The 24426-nt window shown below is 41.6% G+C and overlaps 1 protein-coding gene across 1 annotated transcript in view; it reads right to left on the bottom strand.

Moving 5' to 3' along the window:
• The window catches only part of LAMA2 (laminin subunit alpha 2), a 901593-nt gene that overhangs the window by 728468 nt on the left and 148699 nt on the right, over positions 1–24426 (bottom strand). The window lies entirely within an intron of this gene.

The following is a 24426-nucleotide window of genomic DNA, read 5'->3' on the forward strand; positions in this document are numbered from 1 at the left end:
CATTAAGATTACCTACACACAAGAACTAGTGAAAAGAGGGGGGGCCCTAGCCGCACAGGTTGTACAGATGTTAGTATAAGAATATTAGTGTATAGAAATAGAGTATTGATTAATGTTTACTGTTTTTTATAAACTGGTAGTAATTGTAAACTAAGGCCCTCATTCAGAGCCGTACGCTCTGAGCAGAGTGCACGCTCTGAATGAGGGCCGGGCTCCATTTTCATGGAGCGTCCTCCTGGACGCTCGTATAGCTGTGGGTCACCACCCACAGGCTATACGAGCGTGCTTTGTGATGGCCGCGATGGTCGAGACCATCGCGACCATCGAATTTGCGAGCCAGAGCCTGCGGTTGAGGTTTTCAACCGCAAGCTCCGGAGTGATTTTGGCTCTATCAGAGCCAAAATCACTCCCACTGACATCACTAGTGATGTCAGTGGGCCGGCTTCTGACGGGAGGCGTTCCCGTGGGAACGCCCCCGTCAGGGAGGCACGCCCCCGGCACGCCCACCAAAGGGGGCATGCTGTCAATCAACATTGACAGCACGCCCCCTTTGATCGGACACAACGAGCGAAGGACTTTCCTTCGCTCGTCGCGTCTGGCGCATGCGCACGACGGAGCTCCCTTCATCGTGCGCATGCTCAGTGCATAACATCGACCCACTTGCGAGCGGACAGCCGCTCGCGAGTGGGTCTGAATCAGGCCCAAAGTATCAATACTGTAGATACTAGGAAAATCCCTATGTGGAATTCTCAGATAATGGGTAGAATCCTAGTCTACCAGTGATGCAACCCAGAGTCATAATTTCAATGATCTAGAAATATCCAAGAGAAAAAGGAAAGAGGACTCTATTTGGGGGCACACTTACAAAAAAACAGCTAGTAAGAAAGAACTTTTTATCACAGGTATCTTTGTTGCTCATAATTATAGAACATAAAAAGGTCACTTTTAATTGAGGTATTCTTAAAAAGTAATGTGTATTGTTACTGACAATAAGCAATAAACACACACAAATAGAAAATAAACACATATGTGAATACAGTGAATCACTATATTCAGCTGACGTTTGTACATTGATATGCCCAAATGGCATTTATACACTGATATGGTCAGAAAAGTATTAGGTGGAGTTTGACACTTGTCCATCCACCCAATGTGTATTCAACAATGATAATGGTCAGTGTAACATATTGAGACATAGATTAAATTAGTAATACATATATTCATAATTCTGTAGGTACAATGACTGTCTTCAATTTGACACATAGCTGGAAATTTGTATATATCTCTCCTTATTTCAGCTCAAAGATATCCACTTAGGGCCTGATTCAGAGCTGAACGCTCTGACCAGAGCGCTCGCTCTGAATCAGGGCCCTCCTCCATGAAAATGGAGCATCCTCCTGGATGCTCGCATAGCTGTGAGTGACCACCCACAGCTTATGTGAGCGTCCATGATGATGGTCGCGATGGTCAAGACCATCACGACCATCGGGCTTGCGACGGAGACCCTGCGGTAGGGTCTCACTGCCGCAAGCCCTGGAGTGATTTTGGCTCTATCAGAGCCAAAATCACTCCCACTGACATCACTAGTGATGTCAGTGGGGCCGGCTTCAAATGGTAGGCGTTCCCATGGGAACGCCTCCGTCTGGCAGCCACGCCCCCGGCACGCCCACCAAAGGGGGCGTGCTGTCAATCAACATCAATAGCACGCCCCCTTTGGTGCTAGACCCGGAGCGACGGAGAGCCCGTCGCTATCCGGATCTCGCGCATGCGCACGACGGAGCTCACTCCGTTGTGCGCATGCGTGGTGGGGCAACATCGACCCGCTTGCGAGCGTCCTGCGCTCGCGAGCGGGTCTAAATGACCCCCTTAGACTGTATCAGGTACAGCATAATCATAAATAAATCATTCCATATTCTTATGAGATAAGCCATCAATGATCATCAGAAAATACAGTTCTAACAACATAAATATAAATTCTCCTGTCTTTTTGGATAGAAAACAATGTAATATACCATCTTATCAATAAATGGTTTTGCTAACAAAGTTAAATTAGCCAAGGCAAAATTTTTAGACAATTATATAAAAACATCTCACAGCAAAATAGTTGGTCTTTTGTCTGAAATAGATCATGCATATAGAACAATTTAAAGTTGACGTTGATAGAATAGAATGTGCATATAAGGCAATTAGCAGCTAATGCTTTTTATTATTCTCTCAGCTCACCACTTCTTCCCCTGACAAATCAATCAATAATAAAGCTAATCTGTGACCAAGCTTATTGTGAAGCGTACGTCAGAAGTGTGAGTGGACCACGTGGGGAGCATACGTGACCCGCACCAGCTGACACCCCATGCTAGCACACTGAGATTTTGCTGAAAATTGTTCTATGTGCATGGTCTATTTCAAACAAAAGAACAGCTATTTTGCTGTGAGATGTGCTTACACACACTGAACGAAATAGCCCACTGTGTATACAAGCACTGTGACTCCTTGTGCCGTAGCCCTCTGTATATACAAGCACTGTAATTCATTTAGACTTAGCCCACTGTGTATACAAGCACCGTGACTCCTTGGGCCATAGCCCTCTGTGAATACAAGCACTCCTTGGGCCTTAGCCCACTTTGTCTACAAGCACCGTGACTCCTAGGGCTATAGCCCTCTGGGTATACAAGCACTATAACTCCTTGGGCCTTAGGGCCTGATTCAGAGGTGCTCGCTGTTTGCGTGGGCTCGCTCTGAATCAGGGCGTTTTTTTTTTTTTTTTCGGCCTCCAGGCCACTCACAAAGCTGTGCGAGCGACCTGGTGATGGTCGCGATTATCGTGACCATCGGGCTTGCGGCGAGACCCTGCGGGAGGGTCTTGGCTCCAGCAAGCCCGAGTGGTCTTCCTACTCTAATAGAGCAGGAAGTCCACTACTGACATCACGAGTGATGTCTGTAGGGCCACCCACAAACGGCTGGCATTCCTAAGGGAACGCCTGCATTTGCGTAGCCACCACCCATCCCAGCCTACAAAATGGGGCGAGCTGTCAATCAACATTGACAGCCGCCCCTTCTTGTAGGGAGCCCCAGAGTGATGGAGCTGCCGTCACTCTCTGGGGCTTGCGCATGAGAGCGCCGGAGGCGGTGCATGCGCAGGGGTCAAACATCGACCCGCTTGCGAGTGCTATGCACTCGCGAACAGGTCTGAATCAGGCCCTTAGTCCACTGTGTATACAAGCACTGTGACTCCTTGGGCCGTAGCCCTCTGTGTGTATAAACACCGTGAGTAATTGGGCAGTAGCCCACTGTGTATACAAACACCATAACTTCTAGAGCAGTAGCCTTCTGTGTGTATAACCACCGTGAATAATTGGGCAGTAGTCCTCTGTGTATACAAGCACCATAACTCCTTGGGCCTTAGCCCACTGTGTATACAAGCACCATAACTCCTTGGGCAGTAGCCCTCTATGTGTATAAGCACCATGAATAATTGGTCAGTAGCCCTCAGTGTGTAAGCACCAGAAATAATTGGGCAGTAGCCCGCAGTGTGTTTTCAATTCTCATCAATATGGATCACGACAACCAAGAGTGTAGAGCAGAAGCAGCAAGAAAATGCTAGCATTGCAGCTGCTGGAACCAATCATGATGACGATACTAGTCATTCACTATCATCTAAAGCTGATGCTCAAGGGCGTAGAGGCTTTAAAAAATTAGGGTATCTGAAATAAAAAAATTTAGATTTCACACAAGTAAACACAAAAAAACCTCTAAAGGTTAGTGCAGAAAAACAGAAAATTGGCAACATACCATTCACCACATGCAGCGGCAAGGAAAGGATCAGGCCTTGGCTTTTATTTCTGTCTCTCATGATGACAATGAAAGACCTTTTAGAAGAAGTGTAAAAAAACTGAAAACCACTAAGGCAGTAGATCAAACTGTGCATTCAGAAACACAAATCAGAAATCCCTGAGGAGAGTTTAAGTGTGTCCATGACTGCTATGTGTGAGCCTGACCTTTCACAGAAGCCGCCTTTCACAGTTTATGCTCCCTCTGCATTTGTGGGGATGAGTGGCATAAGTATTGCTGATGAAATAGAAATTGAGGATACCAATGTGGAATTGCAAGAGGATGAGGGGGATAATTCTGTAGCTGACGCTGGCACTAATTAGGATATTGAGGATGAGGATGTTGTTTGTGTAAGTCAGGCACTAGTGGAAGCAGCTCTTGGCCAATGATAAGAAGAAGGTCATTGTCATGCCTGGGCACTGGGCATAGGACCAACAAATCCACCACTTACGTCTGGAATTATCTTTACCCAAATCCTGACAACATTTGTCAAGCCATTTCTAGCTGTTGTGGAACCATAGTAAGTTGAGGTAGGGGCGTTAAGCATCTAGGAACCTCCACACTATTATGTCATCTGCAGCAAGCTCATGACAAGTATTTTATAACAAGTATTTTATAACAACAGAAATCAGAAACTGGTGCTAAAAAAATAATAACAAGCAGTCCAGCATCAGCTATCTCCCTTCTCTCTACTTGATCCAAGCATCTGCAATTTCCACTGCCAACACCCTCATCCACAGTATCCCCAGTAATGATCAGATGCAGCCCAGCATCCAATTTGCTAGGTGACTCATACCCTTTCCAGTACTCCTCAGAATAATTCTTGAGCGCTAGGCCTGCTGCTGCTGGAGGTGGATCTTCATCCCAGAAGTGAACCAAGAAGACTACTGGTAGTAGTTTAAAAAAACAATTGACTGTTAAAGAATCTCTTTCAAGGGGAAGCAAGTATGACAGCTCTCACCCAGTCACACAGTGGATCACAGATGCCATGACAGCTATGCTGGTATTAGATCTACCTCCAATATCCGCAATTAATGCGGTGGGTTTTACAAAGTTAATTGAGGTCCTGTGTCCCCGGTACCAAATTCCATCTAGGTTTCATTTTACCCAAGAAGCCATTACTCAACTGTATGAGGATGTTAAAAAGAACCTAATTATTGCCCTACAAAGTGCCATTGAAACAACTGTCCACTTAACCACAGATATATGGATAAGCGGTAGTGGGCAAACTAAAGATTACATTACTGTGATAGCCCACTGGGTGGGTGAATCACCTACAGCAGCAGCAGAAGCAGTATCTAACAAACAACACCAGCTCATTCAGAAGGCAGGCTAGTCTGTGTATCACCAGATTCAATAAAAGGCATACCATTGACAACCTCTTAGAAAAACTAAGAGATGACATAGAAACATTGCTTACCCCACTTGGACTTTCCTCAGGATTTGAGATTTCTGATAATGCCTTAAATATTGTGAAAGCATTACAGCTGGGTGAATTTCAACACATCCCCTGTTTTGCTCACACAATCAACTTAGTGGTGCAGGCTTTTATAAAAAATGACAGGGATGTGCAGGAGATGCTGTCTGTGGGCCGAAAAATTTCAGGACTATTTTCAGCATTCAACAACAGCATGCAGGAGATTGCAGCACCTGCAAGAACAGTTTAACCTGCCCTGACTTCAACTGAAGCAAGAGGTGGTAACATGGTGGACCTCCACCTTTTATATTCTTCTACGGATGGAGAAACATCAAAAAGCAATCCATAGCTATACAACAAGCCTTGACATTGGGAGAGGAGGGGCAATGTATCTTAGCCCAACACAATGGAGAGTACTTTCTGTCTTGTGCAAGGTACTCAAACCATGTGAAGTGAATGTTGACACTGCTAGCTTGAGTAAGGTGATTCCCCTAATTAGGCTTTTGGAAAATCAGCTGGAGAAATTGAAGGAGGAGATTAAACAAAGCAAATCCGCAAAGTATGGCAGTCTTGTAGATCAAGTCCTTTATTCGCTTTGCCAGGATCCGTGGATGGCCATGATCTTGAAATCTGAAAACTACATTTTAGAAACCATGCTTGATCCTAGGTTAAGTCTTATTCTGTGTCTTTCGTACCAACTGACCCAGATCTTAGAAGATGCAAAGAGATACTGGTGAGCAAGTTGGCAAGTGTCACAAACACTAAGACATCTCCTCCTTCAATTTCTTCAGCAGCAGCCAGAAAAAAAAAAAATCGGCTTTCCCAAAAGACCCAGTGGTGATGTAGATAAGTCAAACCAACATTTTGACATCTGGTTGGGTCTAAAAGAGTTGCCCAACATTAGTGACAACTCTACCATAACACCATCTGATACGATCACCATCCTAGGAATGGTGGAGGATTATTTTCTTGACACCATAAAAATAGACATGTCACAGAGTCCCTCCAAGTACTAGGAGGAAAAAAAAAGTCAATTTTGAGGCCCTTGTATGAACTGGCTTTGCATTACTTAAGCTGCCCACCCTCCAGTGTGTACTCAGAGGGAGTTTGCTCACAAGGTTCCCAGCTGTGGTGAAAACAGCATAGGAGGCTACTCCCTCAAAATGTAGAAAATATGATGTTCATCAAAATGAACTGGAAATTCCATGAGGAAGACCTTTCCCGGCAATTACGTCACAGTACAGAGTCTCCTGTAATGGTGGATTCCAGCGGGAATGAATTAATATTGTGTGAGGATGATGTACACACTGATGAGGGTGAGGATAGCAATGACAATGACATTTTGTCACTGTAGAGCTGTTGCCTTAAGCCAATTGGTAGCATGTTTTGTGGGGGTTCAAACAAACCAAGCACTTGTTGAAGTGTGCATGTCCTTTTCAATATCCAACATAAGGGTAGGTGGGAGGACCCAAGGACAATTACATCCTGCACTACCTTTCATTTCTGCCACTGCTGTGTGGCAATGTTTCATAGATGTGCTTTAAACTGTGGTGTCTAAGCTGCTAATAATACTCTAGGAACAAAAAAAAGCCCAAATTATGTGATTTTAGCTTTTTTTTCAATTACTGTAAAAAATCCAAATCCAAATCCAAAGCCAGTCACGGCATGTTTGACAAATCCAAATCCAAAGCTGGATGATGAATCAGAGCCAAATCCAAACCCAGCAAAAATGGTACTGTTCATGTCCCTAGGTGGAATGGGTATGTAATGCCGGCTGTCGTGATGCCTCCTGTCACAATACCGACAGCAGCATCCTGATGGTTGGTATCCAGATAGAGGTCGGGTAAGTATACTTACCCTCCCTCTTCTCCCCCTAACCCTCCCTTCTTGTAGCCTAACCCTATTCTTCCCCACCCCACACCCTAAACCTTCCCATTAGTGCCTAAACCTAAGTTTCCCCCCTTCGTGCCTAAACCTAACCCTCTCTTCTTAGTGCCTAATCCTAAGCCCCCAGTGGTGACTGACCCTAACCCTCCCCCCTAGGGGTGCCTAACCCTAACCTCCATCCCCAAAACCTAATGCTAACCCCGCTAATTTACCTAAACCTAACCCTCCCCCCCATGGCTAACACTAAGGGCGCCCCGGCTTACCTTCATTCGGGCATGTATCCTCCGTGATTTCGGCATCAGGATTAAGATAGGCATCAGTATTTCGACACCTGTCTTAACTCCATTACAGCATTGGGATTACTACATCCCCTCATGTTTATTTACCTTATCCAGTATGTTCCCCCATTATCAAGATTCATTCACAATCACACATTGCACACACAGCATGGTTTACTGATAATGATTCTGAGACAGGTCAGTGTTATACAACAGCTGAAGAACTGGTCAGGCTGCCAGTTAATGTTGTGCATTATTCTATTACAGCAATCACCTTTTATGAACTGTATTTGGAATTTAATCAGAGCTGGTTAACCATTAAGCAAAATAAGCACATGCTTAGGGCATCATGGGAAGGGGGGCACCACAGAGATTTTCCATTGCCAGATTTACAATGGACCATAATGGTGCAATACTGCAAATGGTGCAGTTGAACCAGGATCCACAAAAGGGGCTATATACAATAATAAAATAATAATAAAATAGTAATAATCTATTAACTTTGGGAATAAAACAAAATGAGATTCTGGTAACAGATAAACTGCCACGCGGTCCACCGAGGAGGCTCAGGTGATCGTTCTTGTTTTGGTCATGTCGGGTGTCCCGTTCAGTAGTCCACTGAGAGTGAGTGTTGCCAGATGGGGGTATTCTCTAAATTTGGAGGTTTTTAAAGACCTTCATGAAAAATTTTGAGATACATTTTCTTTGTTTTTTTGGGGGGAGAGCAAAATATATATGGGGGCACCAAAATCTTTTAAGTGCTTAGGTCCTCTAAAGGTCTTAATCCAACCCTGCATTTAATTAACTTTCATATAAGCTGAGAAGTACAGTGGAAATGGTAGCAGGTGAATCACATTATAAATGGTATGCTTTTAAAATTCTATTAAAAAAACTCACCATTGTAATATATGTATAATATAAATTACTCTTATTACCTTTACATTGTCTTCAACAATTTTCTTTGTTTGTATTCTTTGGATTTTTTAATCAATTCTCCAGAAGTATAACTATTTTCCCAATATTGGTAATTGTTTTGCAAACCATGCAACAAGAGAGACAGATACATATCTTTCTGCATTAATACCTGGACCAGCCATTGATAACTTATATGCCATGGCACATGAATGCCCTAAATTGCTGTACCAGAGTGTAATTAATTTCTCTGAGAGGTTTTTTAATATATCATAGCTAAGAGAAGTGAATATTCAAGCATAAACGTATGACATATGAAAGCTTTTAAAAATGATACAACACTGTAGTGGTGGACATTGTAAAGTGTATATTCTGAATTAAGGAATGATGTGCACAGGACACCACTTATCTCTTCATAAATGTCAATTTCTGACATGATGTGAGCAGTTGACTTACACAGTGTGCCCAGCGGCCATTCCATAATTTTATATCATTGTATTACAGAATCTCATTCATGCAGGCAGGGCACTCAATGTGGATGAATTGTGCTGGCTGCTGGACCATACAATACAATTCAATAAACCTTGCTGCATCAACTGTAAAACTGCAAATTACCTGAGCATCGTCTTGGATTATGAGAATATTGTAAATCTATCAATGTACAAAACTGAAAACTGCCTGAAGTTTTAAAGTAAGAGTTATCACTGCCACAAAAAATATGGTAATATTGGATACCACTATTTGTCTCTGCAGATGTTTCACCGTAGAATTGTTTCATTAATTGAAGATAATTTTGTTTACATCTAAAATCAGAAAAAAATCACAATAGTTTATAATATCTCAATACAATTTTAAGGGACATTTTGCTAGAATTGAAAGGCAAACATCATTCATGGAACTCCTAGCTTATACAGTATATGGCATAACCAGTGAACATAATAACACAATTTCAGCTTATGGTTATAGCATCTTGTATACAAATAATACTTGCCTACCATACCAAAAATGGCGGGGAGGCTCCTGAAAATCAGGTGGCACTCCTGGCTGCCCGGAAGATTGGGCAAGTCTCTCAGATGGTCGCCACTCTCAAGTAACCCCCCATCAGTGGAGATCTATCCTTCTCCCTCTTGGTGAAGCTCAACACTGATATGATCCATCTCCCACTGTTTCATACTCACAGACAAAGCTGAGCTAATCAGTAAGCCCAGCACTGTCAGACAATTGGTTCTCCTTGTTTTGTGAAGCTGAGGGGTTGGGAATTGAGCTCTGAGATTAGGACTTTCCCAGAAAGGGACATTACATTAAGAAGATTTCTGCTCAAAATTGAATGTCCTGCATTAGGAAGTATCCCCCTTAGGTAGGAGCTGGTTGGTCATCGCCCCCACTCTGTGTGGCATAATGTGAACTGGAGGCATGATGTGGCATATTGTGTCAGGACACAATATGCCACATCATGCCTCCAGCACTACAATGTGGAATATTGTGAACTGGGGGAATACAATGCGGCATAATATGAACTGGTGGCACCGTGTGGTATAGTGTTTACTAGCAGCACTACAGTGTGATATATTGTGAACTGGGGGAATACAATGTGGCACTGTGTGGTATAATGTGTATTGGCAATACTACAATTTGGCATATTGTGAACTGGAGGGAATACAGTTTGGCATAATATAAACTGGTGGCACTGTTTGGTGTAATGTAAACTAGGCCACTACTGTGGTGCATAAAATGAACTAGGGCAATATTATGGAGCATACAATTAACAAATACCTTGGAGAAAATTGTCTTCCTTGAAGCAAAATGTTGCTATAAGGCCCACAAAGTTCTGGCTACGTCCCTGGCAGCTTGCAATGGATTTTATTCTAATTAAAGGACTCTTCATGAATCCTATATTTTGAGCAGGGCCGGGTGAGAAGTAAGGTAACCCAGCACTATAGTTGACAGTTTTAATAGTTTCCAAGGGTACTTTGCTTTTGGGCAGATGCATGTAAGGATGTCATGTGTAGGTGGCCGTTCTTGCACTACGGTCTTAAGCTTTCTTTTAAAGAAAAAAATATATATTTTAAAACCTCTTAAATTATTAAATCAATACAAAAGCAAATATTTCTTATTGTCTTTAGCCGATGTCCAGTCTGTTGAATGTGACTGGGTTCTGTGTCTGCGCCACTGGACTAATCAGCAGGGTGCAGGCATAGAGGGACCGGGATCACCTGGCACAATAAAGTGTTCTTACCTATCTGCGCTGCGTGCATGACGTCATGACATCACACATACAGAAAAACAGTATGTGAAAAGCCTGCCACTGCCTTAAAGGGGAGCAAGGAGAAGTGGTATGGGGACGGGTAACAGAAACAAAGACTGCTGCTGCAGAGATATAGGGGGGAGAGACAAAGGCGATCGCTCTCTCTTAATGAGGGTGGCCACTTGTTTGTTATTAGTGTGGCCTCCTGGTCGCTAGCTAAGCTGTGGGTTGCAGGAAGCTCCCCACTGACATCACTGCTGATGTCAGTGGGGCCGTCCACAAAATGGCAAGCATTCCATTAGGAACTCCTCCATTTGTGTAGCCACCAACCCGCCCCGCCTACAAAACGGGGCAAGCTATTGATCAACATCGACAGCCGCCCCTTTTGTAGTGAGCTCCGGAGCGAGAGAGTTTCTCTCTCGCTCCGGGGCTTGCACACGAGCAGTGCGTGCGCAGGGCCTTAACATGGACCTGGTTGCGAGCGCTCATCGCTTGCGAACAGGTCTGGATGAGACCCAAAGGCTGCTGCAGTGATACAGGAAGGAGGGGGTACAGACTGCTGTAGATAAAATCCTAGTTTCAGCCCTGCCCTAGGCAAAGAGCAAATACACTTCCTGCCCTAACCAAGAATAGTAGTGATTTTGGGAAACTGTATAGTTACTAAGAATGTATTTGTACATCCATTTAGTTTTCTAAGTGGATAGTGGTTGTATCACAGTAGTGAATCAATGTTATTCTTCTTAGAAATGATTTAGAGACTGAGTCACAGAATGACATTTGAAAGTAACAGAATGATAAAGTGTGCAATGATTTTGGGTAAGCTTTTAACTACAGTGTAGCTTGATCTTGGCTATCTATTTTTCATTAATATGATTGCATGCAGTTACCTACTTGCAAAGAACTGAAATTCAAGCATTTGTTCTGTCATCTATGCTGTTGCTGTTATTCCAAATGTGACCATTGCATAAGCAGAGTCACAGAAATAAACCAGGGAACAAACATTCATACGTTTTGTTTAAATACAATGATGACAAAACACATCAATCATTTAGTACTTCCTGTATCCATGCATTATTGATAGCTCCAAATCTTATGTGATTTCCTGATTCAAGCTAATAAAGATAATCAGGGGAAATAAATACATATCACTAGAACTTTAATAACAATTTAATTTCTATAATATAAAGTCATTTGGAGGGAATTTGTGAACCCCTAGGAAGGGGACATAATCCATAATATAGAAGGCATGTGTTTGAGGGATTCTTTGTGAAGAAGTAAAATGTTTAAAAATCTTATACACCCATTAGTATTAACCCTGCTTCAGGCGCAGCTGGCCTGACAGGGCCACAAAGCTGTTCTCGCTCACCTCTCCGCCGAATGGGGGCTTAGGGGCATGCCCCTCCTAGTACCTTTTTATCTCTAGGTGCTGTTTGAGACCCCCCTAGTCAGTTTTCCCACCACCTGCGTGGAGTGCAGTAGTGACCTTCCTGGCCTCTAATTGCGCCCGAACTCGTCCGACTTTTGAAGGTACGTATTTCTTTTTATTTTCTAACAATTTTGTGTGTTTTGCTCTCTTTATGAATGAAAATTACAAAGGTTGTGGGCATTTTGCGGAAATATGTAGGTTTGTCCAGGGTGTCCTCTTAGGCACACAGCGCCTCATAAAATTTTGTATTTTTTGTTTTAAGGTTAATAAATGTGGTTTTGTGAATCAGATTTCCATATATCCTCTCTGTGTACATCCTAATGAAGGTCACTGATCACTTTAAGAACATTAGAATTGAGTTAATTAGGTGCTAATGACGATTTTATAACAGGCACCCGAGCCTGGGAGTCCCAGAGGTGCGCCTGACACAGGGTTAAAAGAGCTAAAAGCATACTAAAAAAACTATTATAAGCGCAACAATGTGCGAGATAGCGTCCTCACAGAAAAAACCTATGATTATGACAGTGTGCAACTATGTGTGGTGTACATACCAAATGTAACATCTCCAGTATCCGAGACTCTCCTCTGCATCCTTTTATAAAGTATTGTCCCCCAGGAACTCTTTTCACAACCAACCAATGTTCAAATTGTAAACTAGATTCTAGTTTATTGTAATCTGTGCCCCATTATTAATTCCTGTTTTCTAATAGCCCTTCCTCTAAACTTCCACCCCCTCCCCTACTCCTCAGTATCTTGTTCCTGCTCCATTCACCAATTACCTCCAATAAAACATTAGCATCACTGTGTTAAGGCCTGATTAACAGTTCCTCATTGCCATTACAATCAGCCATACATAGGGCGGGGTGTACTAACACTGAAAAGTGGTCATACCTCAGAAAAAAGCAATTTTCAGAGGTTTGACTGCATTTCCCAGACTCCAAATATGAAAACATTCTGGAGATTGCACACAATAGACAACGCCATCTGTATATGGTGCTGCCTAATAGAAGCTTATGGGCTTCTTTACAGAGCATTCCCCAAGAGAGATCCAATAGAATCCCTCCAAGGGTCAGGTCCCTTACAGCTCACACATGAGCTGGCTAACGGCTGACATGCGCAGAAGAACTCCCAAGTCATAAACCCAGAAGTCCTCACACCACATAGGACAGCTCTTATCGGAAGAATGTCCTTTGCTGGTTTAATTGCAAAACTACATGCATACTGAGTTAATAAACGTTGCTATGCATGGTAGTAAGTGGTAGAATGTATCACATTCAAATTGCGATGCTTGATACAGTACATCCTGCCCATACTATTGATGTGACTATGGGGCCTAATTATTATCAGGACTGGGTGACAAGTAGTAGCGGTGGATACAAAATCACAGGAGCAATTCAAGAAGAATCAACTGTTCCCACAATCCTTAGCAATGTTAGCTTTGTAGCAGTTGAATTTAGCACTGCTCAGTCTCAATGCTAGTGTGCATGTGTGAACTTGGGCATAAAGCACCTTGCGTCCAGTGGAAGGAGACAAACAGAAGTGGAGGGATCAGAAAATATCTCTCTTCGCAACCCATGACTCCTTCCTATATGGAAAGAGCAGGGTTCGGGAATCTGCACCATCTGAAGATGAAGGTTCCTGCTGTTAAGCTCTGAAAATTTACTATTTTGGTGCTTGATGAGTTTAGGTCCTCATAATATTGTATGGAGACAGTGGGCCAGATCAGGTCTTAAAGGAAAACAGAAACCACAACTTGCAGTGAGTCGGATGTCAAAGTATGGTGTCTTTAGGGGCATAATAACAAATATGCTCCTAAGTGACTCAAACAGTTATTAAATCCAAATAAATAACTGTTGGATTTTAAATGAGAAATGGAGAAAAATCGATGTGCTCATTTAAAGCCTTTGGAGTCAATGCATTATGTTCTAAAATTGAGAACTTCTACATTTAAGATTGTATTTTCTATCTTTGTCTTGTCAAATAAAATCATAAATACAGTAGAATTTGATAGCGGAAATGGAACTACCCTAATCTGTAGATATATTTTGGTTTTAATTCACAGTGTTTTGGTTTTGCCAAAACCACGCTCACGTGTTTTTATTTTGGATCTGGATTTAAAAAAAATAACAATAAAAAAACATAATTTGGGCCTGTTTTTGTTCCTACAGTATTATTAACCATAATAACATAATTTCCAGTCATTTCCAGTCAGTTTTGAACACCTCACAGCTCACAATATTGTTCACCAATATTGGCCAAAGGCTGGCTGACTAAACTAAGCAATAGAGTAGCTGCACAAACACACTGCAGTTTTAAATAATATAGCACATATATGAAACATTGCAACACAGCACTGGCTGACAGGATGGCAGTGTAATAAACTACATGACCCCTTAGAAAGAATGTTTTCATTAATCAAGAACAAGATCAGGCAGAGGCCCGAGGGCACTACAGATAAATGGTGGTGGAGTATGTAGTGGAAGGCAGGTAAAAAGAATGATTGATTAATCGAATGATTGAATAATTAAAAAGATTATAATTGAGATGTGGCCTTGCAAAAGATGTTTTGCAGAAACTGAGAAAAGAAAAGACCATTAAGGAATTCAATGTTAACAGACAAGAATTCCTGATAAGAGTTGCAAGTGAAACTGGCCATACTATCCCTCCTCCTTCCTAATTTGTTCACACATCCCTTTAGTACATTTATGAGGTGTACCAGAGTCTAAGTATGAGGGGAACTAGCTCAGAGGCCCAAGGGCAGCACAGAGAAATGGAGACGGTGTATGTAGTGGAAGAGGGGAAAATGATTGCTTGATTGATTAATTGATTAATAAAATTAAAATTGTTTTTTCTTGTACATATTACTAAATAACACTAAATATGCTCAATAATTGTGTTCATTTTTTTCTATATTTTGTGAGGGACCACATTGTTTCTGGTTAAAAATGTGTTGGAAATTAGTAATAACCAATAAAAAATTTTGTCTGTGCACAAAAACCACCAATGCTCCCAAACAGCCCATAATTAAAAGATACACACAACAGTTTAATTTTAATATGTTTTGTTAATGTATCTGAACACACAACATATTGCCTCACAGTGATGGAACCTAATTACATTTTAAAGACAGTACCTAAACACATGACAGTTTTATTTTAATATGTTTTTTTAACACAGTGTCTGAACACACAGTGCCTCACATTACTCCAATGATGGTACCCTAATTATCTTATTTTTAACATAGTACCTGAACACACAACACGGTGCCACACAGCACTCCTAGTAATGGTACCCTAATTATGTTATTTTTAAATACAGTGTCTGAACACACAAGTTTATTTTAATATTTTTAACACAGTGCCTGAACACACAACACAATGCCTCACACCGCTTCTAGTAATGTCACCCTAATGATGTTATTTTTTTAACACAGTGCCTGAACACACAAAACAGTGTCACACAGCGCTCCTAGTAATGTCACCCTAATTCCGTTATTTGTAACACAGTGCCTGAACACACAACACAGTGCCTCACAATTTTCCTAGTAACGGCACCCTAATGATGTTAATTTTTTAACACAGTGCCTGAACACACAAAACAGTGTCACACAGCGCTCCTAGTAATTTCACCCTAATTCCGTTATTTGTAACACAGTGCCTGAACACACAACACAGTGCCTCACAGCACTCCTAGCAATGGCACCCTAATGACATTATTTTTTAACACAGTGCCTGAACACACAACACAGTGCCTCACAATTTTCCTAGTAATGGCACCCTAATGATGTTATTTTTTTAACACAGTGCCTGAACACACAAAACAGTGTCACACAGCACTCCTAGTAATGTCACCCTAATTCCCTTATTTGTAACACCCTTATTTGTAACACAGTGCCTGAACACACAACACAGTGCCTCACAGCACTCCTAGCAATGGCACCCTAATGACATTATATTTTAACACAGTGCCTGAACACACAACACAGTGCCTCACAATTTTCCTAGTAATGGCACCCTAATTACATAATTTTTAACAAAAATGTCTGACCTATTGTTACCCTTTTCCTGCAGCTCATTGCGCAAAATGGGAGGATTCACCAGCAGTAGATTCCATGTTATGCAGTTGATTAAAAACTCCACATTACCTATCCCTTCCTCATTAAAGAATCCTATGGAAAGAAAGCTTGAAACTGGCCTTAAATCTTTGTATTCCCTTTCAGGAGCAATTGCTCGCCCAACCATGGCTATTGCCTGGGTGGTGAAAGCAATTGAGAGCTGCGCAGATGCCCTAGAAGAGTCTTTATCCCTAGAAGCCTCTAAGAATCAGATGTCTTATATAGCTCACATAAGAGATGCATCTTCCTATATCGGAGTAGCGACCTTGAATGCTAGTCTCCTGGCCTCTAGAGCATTGGCTATGGCAGTGTCTGCCCACCGAACTCTTTGGCTACGGTTATGGAAGGTAGATTCAGACTCTATGAAGGACTTAGAATCATTACCTTACACTGGTGAGATCCTGTTTAGCCCAGATCTAGACAAATTTGTAGCCACTTTGGCAGCATCAAGACTGCTCTTCTGCCCTCAGCAACTACTGCAAAGCCTCGGACACCGTCCTTCAGGTCCTTTCATCCCCAGTGAAAGTCTAACGGCCAGCCCTTTCCTCAGCAATCAGCTTCCACAAAGGCTGCCAAGCCCAGGACCAAGCAGACCTGGGCCACCTGACATCCGGCTTCCAAATCTGAGGACAAACTTTCAGCATGACAAGGCAGGTCTCCCCCTGGGGGATCCCAGAGTAGGAGGCAAACTTCTTCAATTTGCCCAGTGCTGGCATCAAACCACCACAGACACTTGGGTACAAGATGTGGTCTCTCATGGGTGCCCCTCTCATTCCTAAGACAGCCACCCCACCAGTTTTTCAACACATGCCCTCCATCAGACCTGAGCAGGGACCTGCTTATCCAGAAAGCCATTCAGTCCTTGCTGCAAGTGGGGGTAATAGTTCCAGTTCTGCTATCACAGTGAGGGAACAGTTATTATTCTACCCTGTTTCTGGTGCAGAAACCAAATGGGTCTTACCGGCCTATCCCCAACCTCAAATCCCTGAACAAATTCATCAGGATGCCTATATTTCAGATGGAAACCCTGTGCGCTATTGTACTAGCTATGGAGCCGGGGGACTTTATGGTATCTCAGGATATTCAGGTAGCCTACCTACATGTACCTATAATCCCCTCATCAGCGATATCACCGGTTTGCTGTACTACAGCAAAATTTCCAATTTCAGGCTCTGCCCTTTGGTCTTTCTATAGCTCCAAGGGTCTTTACCAAAATTATGGTGGTCATGGCAGACCACCTGTGTTGTCATGGAGTCAGGCTGCTTCCATACCTGGATGAACTCTTTCTCTTAGCACGCTCCCCAGAGGTTCTTCAATGCCATCTTCAGATAACTATTGAGTTCCTACAGAGACATGGCTGGTTAATCTACTGGAAAAAGTCCTCCCTAAACCCTTCACAAAGGATGGTCCATCTGGGGGCTCTTTTGGATTCTCAAGCTCAGAGAATCTTACTGACAATGAACAAGATCTCCACACTTCAACAATGAGTGAGCAGATTATTCCGCAGTCACCAAGCCTCAGTTCACACAGCAATGCAGATTCTGGGATCCATGGTATCCACCTTCGACATGGTGGAGTATGCTCAGTTCCATTACAGGCCTCTGCAACACCTAATCCTCTCCAAATGGAATGGGTTGCACCATTGGATCAGATCCTAGACAATGATTCTCTCTCTAGAGGTTTGTCTGTCCCTCTCCTGGTGGTTACAGATGTCCAACCTATCCAAAGGTCACCCCTTTTGGATCCCAGAGTGGGTACTCCTTACAACAAATGCAAGCCTCTGGGGCTGGGGCACAGTGACTGGTCAGCACTCCTTCCAGGGCCATTGGACATTGGTTGAGTCAACCCTGCCAATCAATGTATTGGAACTCCGAGCCATCTACTGAGCCCTCACTCTGGCTCAGGACATTCTTCAGGGCAAGCCTGTACAAGGGCAGTCCGAAAATGCCACAGGAGTGGCCTAGATCGATCACCAAGGAGGCACTCAAAGTCAGTCAGCAATGGCAGAAGTGTTATGCATTCTAGAATGGGCCGAAGGTCACCTCCCGGCCATCTCTGTGGTGTTCATACTGGGAGTTCTCAAATGGGAAGCGGACTTCCTCAGCCTTCACCATGTGCATTCTGGGGCATGGTCTTTCCACCCAGAGGTCTTTCAAGTCCTAATGGACAAGTGGGGCCTGTCAGAGGTGGACCTCTTGGCCTCCCAACACAACCATAAGCTGCCAGTGTATGGGTCCAGAACAAAGGACACTGAAGCAGCCTTCATAGATGCCTTGTTGGTGAAGTGGACCTTCCATCTGGCATAACTATTCCCTCCAGTTTCCCTTTGACCTCGAGTCCTTCATAAGTTCAAGCAAGGCGAAGGCACTGTCCTGCTGGTGGCTCCGGCCTGGCCCACATGACACTGGTGTGCCAATCTTCACAGCCTCTACACTCCCCTCCTCTTCCTCAATGTCCGCACCTGTTGTCTCAAGGTCCTTGTCTACATTAGGACCTTCCACATCTGTCTTTGATGGCATGGCTCTTGAGACATCCCTCCTAAGGTCTAAAGGATTTCCTAGCTCAGTGGTCCAGACTATGCTCAGAGTGCATAAGCTGACCTCTGCCCGGATCAATTACAGAATGTGGCACACATACTTCCAGTGGTGGGCTACCAGAAGTTTTGACCCTCAAGATTTTAGAGTCTCTAGAGTCCTGGCCTTACTTCAAGCAGGATTGGACCTTGGACTCCGCCTGGCCTCACTGAAAGTGCATTTCTATGCTCTGTCCATCTGGTTCCAGTGCAGAATTGCTCCAATGCTGGATGTTCACACCTTCCTTCAGGGTGTCCTCAGTATTCAACCTTTCTTAGTCCATCCAGTGGCGCCGTGGGATTTGTCAGTGGTTCTCCAGGTCCTTCAGGGCCCTCCATTTGAACTCCTGGTATATGTGGAACTAAAGTGGCTCACAGCAAAGACTCTTTCTTCTGGCTCTTGCATCCGCCAGTATGGTGTCAGATTCAGGAGCACTTTCCTGTCGCTCCCCATTTCTGAACTTTCATCAGGACATGGCTGTTCTTCGAACTCATCCTGAATTCCTTTTTAAGGTTGTTTCTCAATTCCATATTAATGAGGAAATCGTAGTTCCGGCCTTCCAATCACCAGACCTCTCAGCAGGTGAGGCCTCCTTGGATGTGGTCCATGCTCTCAGGATCTATGTGGACTGTACAAGTTCTCTTCGGAAAAGAGATTCCCTAATTGTCCTCTATGGTTTCCACAAGAAAGGCTGACCAGCTAACAAACAGACTCTGGCCAGATGACTTCACATGACTATCTCACAGGCGGGTCTTTCTGTGCTGGCTACCATCTCTTCTCATTTCACCCGCTCTGTGAGACCCTCATGGGCAGCTCGCCATGGTGCTTCAGCCAAAAAGCTTTGTAAGGCGGCCACGAAGTCTTCTGTCCACACCTTTCTTAGGTTTTATGCCTTTGATAAGTTTGCCTCTCAGGATGCTTCATTTCAACGCAGGATACTCCTCTCAGCTCAGGAGCATCCCTACCCCTTGAATACTGCTATGGGACATCCCCATGGTATACCTGTGGATCCCTATGGACTCTGAAGAAGATAATGAGAGTTATGGTAAAACTTACCTTTGTTATCTCTTTTTCTTCAAAGTCCATAGTGTCCACAGGGTGCCCGCCCTGATGCCCTTGGCTTCTCTGTGTTGGGCTTCCTGGTCACCGGTTTCTCATCTGTTTGATGTGAGAGTGTGATTCTTCTGTGTACCAGTCTTCCTTCTTTCCTCTCCTCCTGTCTTGGGCTTGTTAACAAACTGATTTTTCTCAGGCTCAGGGGCGGGTTTTAGGGAGGAGGGATCGTTGCATCCTGGCAATTGAAAGCTTAACTGTTCGGTATCAGGTCCTTATCAACCACCTACACCCCATGGTATCACTGTGGACCCTATGGACTTCGAAGAAAGAGAGTTAACAAAGGTAAGTTTTACCATAACTCATTATCCAGATGCAAAATAAATTGTAATACATTTGGGACCTTTTTCATATTTGATTATTGTTAGGGTGTCTGAAGAATTGTTAAAGATAACATTTTGTGAGTGATGATACATTTTGGGCTGCTATTAGTGTAAAAATACACCTAGGGGTATATTTACTAAAATGCGGATTTACAAAAGTGAAGATCTTGCTCATAGCAACCAATCATATTTTACTTATTTATCTAGCAGCTTCTAGAAAATGATAGCTAGAATCTGATTGGTTGCTATGGGCAACATTTCCATTTTTGTAAACCCGCACTTTAGTAAATCTACCCCTTAGCATTTAGTCTGGGCATATTTAACTACTATAAGTGCTTGAAAAGGGAATAATTCCTCAGTCATAAACTAATTTGGGTCAATATGCATTTGCAGCAGGAGTAAGTGCATCTATCTAGTTTTATATTCTATTAATATGTGCACTATGTTTGTGAACTCCAGTGTACATCATCATATTCCAATATGTTCTGGAGCTTCAGAAACCATTTTTATCTAAGGTGTTCAAATCTTCCTGTCTAGATAGTTTTAAAATACTATGTCATATGGAAGCTTTCTAGATTTTGAAACTGAAATAGTAACTCCAGAAGGTTTGAATACAAATATTGACCTTTCTCCATTTACATTTAAAACACATTATCGACTTACCTTAATTAATAACCCACTCCCCCACCTCTGCTATATTTATCTTTATCATATGGCAATGTATCGTATAGTATGATTTTTCAGGTTTTGGATTGTATGATATCTATATCAGTCCCTTTAACTTTATGTGTAGTAATACTGCTACTAGATTTTTTTCTTGTGTCACTTTATGATGTGCTTGTATATTATTTTACATTTAATAATGCTTATGAGTTTGCTTTCCATTAGGTTTTTATTTACTACAACTTACATTGATAATTGTATCCTTTAACTTAATAATAAATATATTGATTATTACTATATATCGTATTTTACAGTAAACCCATCAGATTTTCAATTATATTTACATAACTTATCTGGAACATTTAAAATTATACTTTACTGCTATTTTGTTTACAGAATATTCATACATCATACTATCTAGTAATTGAGGGGTCTACGTACTAAACCTTTGAGCAAGATAATATGGATGGAGATAAAGTACCAATCAATCAGCTCCTATATGTCATTTTTCAAACACAGCCTGTTAAGTGACAGGAGCTGATCGGTTGGTACTTTATCTCCATCCACATTATCTCTCTAAAAGTTTTAAAGGGTCTGTTTACCATCCTTGAATGGAGATAAAGTGGAAGGATATAAAGTACCAGCCAACCAGCACCTAACTGTCATTTTTCAAACAGCCTGTGACATGGAAGTTAGGAGCTGACTGGCTGGTACTTTATCTCCATTCACTTTATCTCCATCCAAGGCTTAATAAATAGACGCCTGAATTGTATGTTATTAAATTTCACTATAATCCCTACAAACAGTAGCACCTCCTGCTCCATCAAGCTATTATTTCTTGAAAAACTCATGCCCCCTGACAAAATGTCAAGCATTTATTTTATTGTATTCTACATTTTATACATATGGATTAAATATTAATTTTTATTACTATCCACTTGTTTCTTATATCAGCAAACATTTTGGCCAAGATGGATCTTCTACCATTTAGAGAGAATAAACATCCAGCAAGGATTCAATCAGTAGGATCAAACTGTCCTCGTTATGGCATTCTGACGTGCTCATGAGTACCTCGATATGAGTAAGTAATTGTTTGTAAACTGTATATGGGACCCAGTTTTAACTGGTAGCTTTAGCTATGGACAAGATGAAATCTACTTGATTATGAAAATACAAAATGTCCATTCTTTATGCCTTCACACTTTTTTTTCCACCAAGGGAGGAAACTTTGTTTTTTTTAAGATCACAAGCCTATTGTCCCACTAATAACCATGTAAATAACTGTGAGAATCTACATTCTTAAAAAGTTATATCAGTATTAGATTATTTGAGGCATTACTCTCTCCCAGTACTTTGAATGACACTATCACACTTTGAACCTGATAGTTTCAAACTTGAAGTGAACCTATTAATGAAGATACATCAAAAGAAGATCTGGAGAAAGTGTACCACTTACTACAACTGTATCCAATTATCTTTCCAGCTATTGTATGAGCCCAGCAGTTATAATGAACAGATAGATGTCTTATGCATGATTTTTCATCTCAGTATGCACATTTTAGTGAACAAATGTTCAGCTTCTGGTGTCTGTTATTCTGTACTTATGTCAACTTCATTAACAAAATGTACTAGATGAGAAATTAGGAATTAAATCTAATTACTTTTTGACAGTTTCACAAGCAGGTGCTATTATTTGCTTTAGTTATTCCATGGAAAGAAATTATGAAATTAATGAACAAAGAAATATAAATATTTTGAATCTTGAATCCTTATGAGTCAATTAATAGTTTCAAATATCTAACTGTAATGACTACAATTTGAATCTTATACAGGATAGATTAGTTGTATTTATAAAAAGTGTATTTTTTTATATTGGAAAACAGAGCTTGGTCAGCAAATACCATTCCCCCATTCAAGCGTACACATTTATGCTATGTATAAGTAGAGTGAAATTGTTCTAGACAGTTATGTTTGGAACTTGCTGTGACAATAAGTACTATTATCTACCCACAGAGCCTTTGAAATGTCATAATGCTCTGCCTTTTGTGTATTTATTCTTGAACTTCTATGGCACTTACTACTTTCTGCTAACATTTAAGCACAGTGAGACTGTGCACACCACAGGAGTAAGAGGTAATGTAGATTACAATATCGTGAAAGACATGTAATGCAAAGTTCATATGGTCATGTAATTAAGGAGCTAATTCGGTATAAAATCTATGTTTAATAAACCAATGCAGTGATCAGAGGAAAATAAAGATCAAACTAAATAACATTCTATGAATTTTAAAATATAATTTGGGCTATCAGATAAGAAGTAACCATATGAAATTTTGAAGCAAAATAACATACAATGCAGAGCTAGTGGTCATTATATCTTTCTGAAACCTAACATTTAGAAAAGATTTATTTCTTAAATATTAATTAGCTATATTTGCATGCTTTGATCCAAAAACCGTTATATTGACCATTAAACAAAACTACAATTACAGAACCTATTATTGCCACCAAAAGCATGCAACTTGGTGGTGACAGAATCAGCTTCTACTGTTTGTGGCTGCTGTGATTTGTGCTTAGGTGCACAATTCTATTATAAATGTTCCTGGTTATATTTGTTATTTAGAACTAGGTATGTGTGCTGACCCCCCATGTTTTGGTTTTGGATCTGTATCTACTTTGTGTCTTGGATCTGGATATGGTTTAGGCAAAATTGCCCTTGCGTTGTTTTGGTTTTGGACCAGTACTTTTTCTAAAAAATTATGATAACAGCTAAAATCACATAATTTGGGCATGTTTATGTTCCTACAGTATTATTAACATCAATAACATTAATTTCCACTCGTTTCAAATCAATTATGACAACCTCACAGCTCACAATATTGTTTTCAACCAGGTTAGACCCATAATTTGTACCAAGCTAACTGGCTGACGAACCTATGTTGGAAGTTCAACTTCCAACATGGCACATAAGGAAACATATGTTTTCATTAATCAAGAGGCCTGAGGGAGATGGAGTATGCTTGTAGTTGAAGACAGGGAAAGGAAGGTTTGATTCATAGTACATTTAATTTAAGTTTTGGATTCCAAAGCAAATTTATGAGGGAGGGAGGTGGGGAGTCATTTTCAGAGAATATTTTCCTCATTCTCATCAGTCCTTACCCCAGTTGAACTCATGTGGTGGTCCAGCATTTTTTTTTAAAATGAAAACGGCATGCAGGAGATGCTGTCTGTGGCAGCACACAAAACGGAAGCTCTGAACAGGATGGGAGCAGAGGGATTTTAAAGTCTGATACTAAACATCTCTTATCATTGTGCTTCTGTATTAAAGATGGGAAGGCTGGGAGGGGAGGGGAGAGAACATCTCCAGATAGCCTTTCCATTTGGTGTTTGAGTTGCATCTGACCAAACATGGCTGTTATGATCAAGGAAAACCAAACCTACCAGGTTGCTTACTACAAATCAAGGTTGAAAACTGACATAAGAGTATTTTGCAAGTATACCTATTTGTAATTTTATTTGAAATAAATACAGTATGAAACTAAAAGAAAAAAAGAGTAAGCATCAAAGCAGTGGCACAAAAGATCGGCAGTTTAAAAAAATATAGGATATCTTTTAAACTTTTGCAACACAGCAGTGGCAGGCAGGAT

The sequence above is a fragment of the Taudactylus pleione genome, unplaced genomic scaffold (genome assembly GCF_031769625.1).
Source record: "Taudactylus pleione unplaced genomic scaffold, aTauple2 ptg000006l, whole genome shotgun sequence".
Lineage (NCBI taxonomy): Eukaryota > Metazoa > Chordata > Amphibia > Anura > Myobatrachidae > Taudactylus > Taudactylus pleione.